Source organism: Rattus norvegicus, chromosome 2 (assembly GCF_036323735.1).
Source record: "Rattus norvegicus strain BN/NHsdMcwi chromosome 2, GRCr8, whole genome shotgun sequence".
Classification (NCBI taxonomy): Eukaryota; Metazoa; Chordata; class Mammalia; order Rodentia; family Muridae; genus Rattus; species Rattus norvegicus.
Genome location: NC_086020.1, coordinates 141,259,589 through 141,268,251, shown reverse-complemented (window position 1 = coordinate 141,268,251; position 8,663 = coordinate 141,259,589). Strand labels below are relative to the sequence as shown.

At 42.5% G+C, this 8,663-nt stretch overlaps 1 long non-coding RNA gene across 1 annotated transcript; it reads left to right on the top strand.

Moving 5' to 3' along the window:
- Nucleotides 1–2,491: 2,491 nt before the first annotated feature.
- LOC134485915 (uncharacterized) lies at nucleotides 2,492–4,336 on the top strand. Its single transcript, XR_010064284.1, has 2 exons — nucleotides 2,492–2,696; nucleotides 3,788–4,336. It is a non-coding gene; the product is annotated as an uncharacterized LOC134485915 (long non-coding RNA).
- Nucleotides 4,337–8,663: the final 4,327 nt, after the last annotated feature.

Here is an 8,663-nt window from a genome sequence, read left to right as displayed (position 1 = left end):
GCTATGTAAGTGTCTTAGCTAGGGTTTCTATTGCTGTGACAAAAACACCATGACCAAAAAATAAGTTGGGGTTTATTTGCTTTACGTTTCCAGATCATAGCTCATCATTGGAGGAAGTCAGGACAGGAACTCAAGCAGGGCAAGAACCTGGAGGCAGGAATTGACGAAAAGGCCATGGAGGGTACTATTTACTAGCTTGCTTCTCCTGGCTTGTTCAGCCTGCTTTCTTGTAGAACCCAGGGTCACCAGCCCAGGGATGACACCACCTACCATGGGCTGGGCCCTCCCCATTGATCACTAATTAAGAAAAAGTCTTATAACTGGATCTCGTGGAGGCATTTTCTCAATGGAGGCTCCTTTCTCTCTGATGGCTCTAACTAGTGTCAAGTGATATTAACATACAAAACCAGCCAATACAGTAAGAATCTCTTATCAGAGGTGTCAGATATCAGCTGACAATTTATTAACAGTAAAGAGTCTTCTAATTTGTCAAGGTGTTTTTTTATTCAGCTATTAGAATAATTTATTTCCCAATGTCGTTGACATGTGTCAAAGAAGACTTATCTGAAATTATATGTTTAAATCATTCCTTTAGAGGCATGCTCTTAATCCAGAATCTCACAACAAAACATGGGAAACTGAAAGCAGACATGGTGATTTCATTACACTTTTCTCTCTGGGTATGGTAGTGCATACCCATAGTCCTACACTGAGGAGGCAGAGCAGGAGGATTGCCACAAGTTCAAGAGTAAGTCCCAGCCAGGGCTACAAACTAGATTCCCGCATCACAACATTTTTGTCAAAACGGTATTTTCACGAACCGTTTTTATCACATCACAATTTTGAAGTTAAAATTGATAATTTGAGGCAAATGTTGATTCAGAAGTGGTGGTAAGAATTAATGTCCCTCATCTGGCTTCTCTCGATCGTGTGAATTTTATACATTTCAACAGAACTTTTAGATGACAGAAATGGTTTGTTCAATATGTGGAGAAACCTTCCATGCAATCCAACCAACAAAACTAATATCTAACAAGCAGTGAACTAATTCTAAGTGTCCTTAAAAGAGGCTGACGTCAAGCTCAAAATTGTCCTTCATGGGTATTAATGCTATTACAAAGGTAATGAGAAGTTACTGAAATATTTTATAAAACTATTCACTTCTGAAGTCAATATAGAGACTCATTATAATGTTTTCTAATCAGTAAGACAGTAACATCATGTCTCCATGGTGATTTTCTAAAACTATGCATTGGTCAACTACAATGATAACTCTTTATAAATGAAGAGGCTGATGGAGTGTGTGTGGTCTCCTCCATGTCTTCTGTACATGCATCAAGCTTGTTCAACATCTTTTTTAAAAAATAAGATTTAAAGAGTTAACATAAAATCAGAGTTCTGAGCCAGTCCTGACAACACGTACCCTATAATCTGAGCATTTGAGAGCCTGACCTGGGCACGAGTGTCATGAAATCAAGGCCAGTCTGGGCTATTCAGAGAGACCCTGGCTCAAAAAAACCCAAATAAATGAAAAACTATAATTTTTATCAACTTTGTTGGCTATAGAGGTTCCTAATAAATTCTGACTCTTCCACTGAATCTTATACAAGCAAAAAAAAAAAAATCACAACCTTTATCATTGGAAACTTATCAAGCGGCAAACAACTATAGTGGTATTTCTTGTTACTAAGAAGAAGCATTTTGTAACATAAAGTTACTAGCAAAATTAGAGCATACATTTTATCATTTGTTAAAAGGCGGATTTGTCTTCTTAAAAATTCTATGAATTCACTGCATATAAACATTTTAGCTTGTATTTCTTGAGTCAGGTGTAGTGCTGCTCACCTAGAATCCCAGCTCTTGAGACACGGTAGCAAAGTTATTACTGTGCATTTGAAGCTGACATAGTGAGTTCCAGGGTAGCTGTGCAACAAGACATTGTCTTTAAAAATCCAGATTAAGCAAGCAAGTGAACAATCCTCAAACTGCTGGTCACAGATAGCATGGCAATGCTGTGTAAGAACCAACAATACAAACTCATTTTACTCAGATATTTCAATGGTTCTTATTTCCACTAACCACAAACTCTAGAACAGGTCTTTACCAGTGTCAACCACTGTGATAACATTAGAGTGCCTTCATGGATAGCACTGCCCAACACTATCCGGGCTGAGTGGGAAATGTGCTGATCAAACACAGTCTGTGTGATGACAGTGGCACTGCACCCCTGGGGTCTTCCTCCCCAAATCTATGTAGCCCATCAATCAAGAAAAACTGTAGAGAAATGTCAACAAAAGGACATTTGATAAAGTGCCTTACCAGTGCTACTCTAGTTTGGGAAGGTCATTAAAAAAAAAGGAATTTTAAGAAAGTATCACAGCCAAAAATAGACCAAAGAAATAGGATGGCGAATGTAATGTGGCACCCTGGATGCAGTCCAGACTGATACCTATTAAAAGCTGAGAAAACCTGAATAAAACATGACCCGTGACTAAGAAGGGAGCATTCATTGTTTTGTTAATTGTGATGAAGATGCCATCACAATGGAAGATGTCACCGGCAGAGCTTCTAAAAGGGACACGAGACAAACTGGAGCCCTCTGCCAGCGTCTATTTTTTTCCCGTTGCTGTAATTGTTCCAGAAGTTTGAATTGTATTTGTGAAACATCTCTGAGTGAAGTATCCTGGATGGATAAGGTAAACATTTCAGGTAGAGAGGAATGTGGCTTTGATTGTTGGCTTTTCTTGAAAGTGTCCCCTTTCTTTAGCTTTCAGAACTAAACTTTTATGGCAGATGGGGTGGAGATAAAAGAGCCAAAGTCATTAAACAAAACCATTGTTTTTCCTTCTACAGTATTCTATTCAGTGTCTGAATTTAGAACAGTACAAGAGACAAAAATAGACCATTTCTCCTTAAGCAAAATCCATAGGGAACAAGAAAAAAAGAGTGAAGTCTCAAGACTTTGTTAGTTACTGATACAAAAACTCTTTCCTAAATGATCTGATGATATCACTTTTTATAGCGTGCTAAAGGCTTTACACCACAGTTGGGTATAAAATAGTAGGATTTGGCGTGAGGGATGTCTCTGCTTTTCTCAGATGATGTGTAAGAAGGGTAATATAAATTCTCGTGAGTCCTCAGATATATCAACTTAAAAATAATTGACAGGAAGCTGGAGAGCTTCCTTAAAAGTATCCTTGCAATGTCCGCAGCGAGAAAGTCATCCTGTGCTCATGGGTGCCCAGCTGGAAGGCTGCTGGGCTGACAGGAGCCCAGGCTGAGGATGCAGGGACGCGGTGACACAGACACTACCAGGCAAGAAAGGCAGCAGGGCTGCCAACTAGATGCATTTGATGGTGTTGAAGAAGCTGTTGTTAGAGGACCTGGAGAGGCAGGGAAGGAGGTGGATGGAGGGCGAGGAGATGGAGTGGGAGAGGGGGAGGGAGAGGGCACAGCAAGAAGGCAGAGAATAATGAGGTGTCTGCTTGACTGGATTTTTAAGATGAGGAAAGACAAAGCCAACAACAGAGGACTGCATCCTGGGGACAAGTGGGAAAGTAAGAGGATGGGTGTCATTTTCAGGCAGATTTGAAGGGCCTATCTCCAAAGCAGTTCCTGGTACATGGGGAGGAGGCGTTACTGTTGAGTAAATGGTGTATTTAGATTACAAACATTCCCGGTGAACTGCAGGTCAAGGCAAGGGTGAAGATGGTTGTATGACTGGCCATGTTTTCTATTTCTTTTGTTGGTTTTATTTGTGTTTTTAAAAGACAGGGTCTCTCTATAGATCCCTGGCTGCCCTGGAACTCACCACACAGACAAGGCTATCCTGGAACTCAGAGAGATCTTCCTGCTACAGCCTCCCAAGTGCTGGGATTAAGGGTGCGTGCCACCACACCTGGCTGACTGGTCATTCTTCAATGTGTCAACTCCACAGACACTGAATTACACATCATTTGCATGGAAGTACTTCCTTGACCTCTTTGGGGGTAAAATGTGGAAAAATTAGTTCATCATTCAACTGTGGGTCCACTGGGTGCTCACAGAACACCCCACTAATGCACTCTTGTGAGAAAAATCAGGGTCCGGGCATTTCCTTCTTCTCCTCACCATAGAGAACCTTTGCTGAGATGTGTACACCCCCAGGCTGACGAGTGTCCAAAGATGCTAGCACACCAGGCTCCATGGGACGGTCAAGACCACATACATGTCTCGCATGTACAAAGGTGTGAAGGAAAGCAAGAGCACAGCAACTATGCCCAGTGTGGAACCTTCTCGCTTGTCTCCCGGAGAAGATTAGCTCTTGTATAATTAAAACTTTTAACTCTTTTAAAAAGCATTTTGTCACATCGTCATCTCTCTGGGAATATAGATCTTCCCAGGAGAGTCTGAGGAATTAGCTGAAGAACAGAAAACAAAGGTATTGCCTGACAATGGGAACCCTCAAAGTCAATAGTTTTGGAAAGATTTCAACCTCACTATCTCAAGCCCTTTCTACTTCTGTTCCACCACGCCCCAGATTTCTTGGTAATGCTTTCAAGGTTATTTCCACCCCAATGCCATTTCACTATGAGGAAATGGTAAAACCACATCAAGGAAAACGTATCTTTGAGAAGCACACAAATAGCGCATTATGGCCTGTGAGGCTCTGATAGAGCAATTTAAATGATAAATATGCACCTCAGGCATCATTTCCAAGGTTGCCATAGACTCAGTTCTGCTAACCACAACACGGGGATCCAAAGGTTGCACTGAGGTCCCCACCCATGCCTAACAGTGCTCATGATTTACAACCCAAGTATGGTGTCCAGCCATCTGCACCCTGGTGTGACACAGTGGGGTTCCAAGAACAATTCTACCCACTATTATCAGGAGGGGGGAAGGGAGAGGGCAGAGAGAGAGAGGGGAGAGGGGGGATGAGAGGGGGAAGGAAGAAAGGGAGGGAGAGGGGAGGGAGGGGGAGGGAGAGAGAGAGAGACACAGAGAGAGAACCCAAAAGCCTCTGACACAGTTTATGCTTTTGACAAATGAACGGAGTTCCTTGGGGGATCATTTGGCTTCCTTCAATAACAATGTTTCAGTGTATCTCCACTATCATCAAGGAGTAGATGCTTCCTACTTGAAGCCCCATTAATAAAATCACGTTCCCTCTGAACTGTGTACAGGCTAGGATACACAGATGTTTTCTTTTTCATAAACCAGGAGCGGGCACTGTTCCGGGAGATAAAAGCTTGGAAGTCACAAGTTCCTGTAGGTAACCCCAAACCACAGCTACTGCTGGAGTAACTGAGCGGGGTCTCCTAGTAGACTAGCCCCTACCCACTGTAGCTTAGCTCCACCTTCTGCAGGAGCTGGAGCATGAAGGAGGTGGTACAAGCTCAGGCAAACAGGTGAGGGTATTTGACACTGGTGCCTAACCTGCCATGGCCAACATCTTTGCTCCACAGCCCCCTGGCACTCCTCACATTGAGCTTCCTCCTGGGGAATAATTCCTCAGGTCATCCTGGTAAATTGCCCTCAAGGATCTCTTGCTGCCATTTTTTTTACTGCTCTCTATCCTGAACATTTCCCTACTCTTTGTCCAATTTCCCTGCCATCTACCTAGCTCATCCCCCAAGTAAGAGCCATACGAGAGTTCACATCTAAGCACCAGCTCTTTAGGTCCCTGTTGCTAATGGGCAGTGTTGAGGAGAAACACCATGGCTCTTCTTGCCCTTGGTGGAACAGTACACCACTTAGGAGGGGCCTCCTGTGAAACACTGGTTCTTCAGCTCAAGAGCAGGCTCTAAACAAATAACAACCTGAGAGGCACATCAGCAACTCCAGACAGCCATTTTGTGAAGTCCTGGTCATATCACTGTAGCTTTTGAGATGGTCTGTATAGGACAAAACATTCCCTAACTGCATCAAATAATTGTGGAGTTATGGAAGCTATGTGTCCAAATTAAGGCAAATGGAAACTCACAAATAGCCAGAGTTATTCATCTTCCTAAAAAATGCAATGTACTTCACAAATAGGAAAATGGTGAACCGTTCCTAAAGGCTTCCAGGAAGATCTAGCAAGCTTCAGCTGGGAGGCCTGAAGAGGGTGGCTCATTCATTTGCTTGCCCTGATGATGCTGGTGGGTTTCTGTTTCACAATGTATCTGCTTCTGTATCTGTTTCACCATGCCGGTTTCTGCCTGCCTGCTGCTCTCAGGTAATTATTCTGTTCCATTTTTGTCCTCCGCATGACTTTTGATCTTTGCTAACTCAAACTTTCCTTTTCAAGATAGGGTCTCATTCTGTACTCCTGGCTGTCCCTACGTACACCAGGCTGGCCTCAAACTCGCTGAGATCCTCCTACCTCGAATTCCTGAGTACTGGGATTAAAGGTATGCACCATAATACCTGGCAATTTTCTCATTTGTAACTTCTACTTACTCAAAATTTCAGCCTTCACAGAGCCTGTGGGTTGAGATTTTAGCATCTGTCCTAGATGCTAATGAACACATCCTAACATTTTAGCTCAAATACTCTAAGAGGAGATTACCTGAATCAGTTAATTGTCTTTCTTGTTATACAATTAAAGCCTGGCTTTTGACAAAAGTATTGTCAATTACAGCAATAGAAATCAACTTGCCTAGTTTGTTTTAATGATCAGAGATGTCAACAAATGGATAGAAAGGAGAAACCAGACTAACACCTGAGAATTAGCAGAGAGGGGAGTCTCCTGCCATCACAACGGAAGGAGCTGTGACTTGGAACTCATCTCTGGACACATGTCACTAACCATACTTTTACCCCTGTGGGTTCTGGACTCCTTCTCTGGTTTAACAACCACCAGAGGGAGCTTTTCCTAGCAGACATCCTCCAACTCTTGGCCATGTCTAGGCCATGTGCTCTCCTCCCAGCTCTTATGTCTTGAGAGGGAGAAAGAGTACACGGTCTCCTAGACTTCATCAGTGAAAACTGGGGTCCACTTGGCACTGAGTCCAAGTAGTGGGACTATAGTAGGAGGGCATATCCCCTCCCCCCAAAAAACAGATGTCAACCACAGTAACTCTGATATAGCTGTCCTTCTGCTACAAGTCCCTCCCAAGCCAGCTGACTTGCTTGGGAAACAGAATGTGACTGCTCATTTAGAGGAGACCATGGGTATGGAGGTCATCTTGGTTGGCCAAGACAAGACTGTCACAACCAAAATTGTACAGGGATTTCTTTCATGTGTACCATGCACATCAAAGCATGGCATTCGAAGCACATAGATGTGGTATGTTTGCCTTTCTGGCCAAAGTATAAGCATTTTAGGGCTTGTGTTTGTCTCCTTGGATCTTACATTCTCAATCCCTGCAATATAGCAAACACTCCCAAAATACCTCTTAGACTTAATAAAACTCATAGACCAGCAATTTGTCTGTAACATCAGATGCCATAAAAGTCCCATGCTTTGTAGAACATCATGATACAAGCAACAGCAGCAAAAAGCGTATTGACATGTGATAATAATTTTTATGATCTATAATTTTCTTAGAGTTACGTTCTCAAACACTCTCGGAGAGCACCAATTTCTAAAATTGCAGCAGGTGGGATAAGAAAATTACTTGAAGACCGACAGGTAGAAGCAGGAAAGAGAAGATAGAGATGGGGAGGTAACCAAAAAAGGAGGCGGGGACAGAGTTGGAGAGCAACAGGACACATAAGAGTCTTACAACCTAGAAGAATATCAGTGAATGGGCAGAGGAACTTTGCTGCTTTAATGGTAGAAAGAAAGAAAATATTAAATTTTTCAAACTTTTTATTTCATGAGTGTTTGTCTGCATGTATGTATATTCTACACGTGTGCAGTCCCCACAGAGGCCAGAATAGAGGGTACCAGATCCCCTAGAATTACAAATGTAGGTGTGGGGAACTGAACCCAGGTCCTCTGTGAGAACAGTGCTCTGAACCACTAAATCATGTCTCCACCCCGAGGTAATATTTTAAAGTACGCACTCTATTCTGACCTGTAGCCAAGAACAACTTAACATTGGTACCACTTCACACATATATACGTGCCTTAAACATTCTTGGTGACAATTTCATAAAGCAGACGCTGTTCTATCCACTTTATAGATCAAGAGAGCAAGGCTCCAAGGGTTTATATAGTTGAGTTGTATCACCACTACACACATAGTAAGTGTCAGTGTCGGGACTTCATGAGCCTCAATTACTGTTAATGCCACACATCTTCAACACCCATTTCTCCATTGATAAGACTGAACTGGGTGAAGGGGTCAGCCTTCACCAGAAACCATGTCTCCAGAGTCTGCTGGCAAATCCCCCTCGGGTGCTATCTTGTCAGCATCTGAAGGCAGTTCCTGTTAGCAAATTTGACATTTAACATTTCCTAGATATTTGTACATGAAATAAAAGAAAAAGAGCATTGATTACCATATTAGCCAACTATCCAGTTCTTCACTACCTTAGGAGGCATTGCAGGAGTTTTATATCATTTAAAATAGAGGGTGTAATTATTAATCCATTTTAAGTCAAAGGAGAGGGATAAAGAAGAGTTATACATAACTTTTGAATATACAAAGACCCCCAAAATACACTGGCATGTGTTCTCTAGGCCAGAAAGAACCCCTTCCCCCTTGGGTAGTATGGGCAAATTGACTTTGATAATGACCTAACAACCGAAC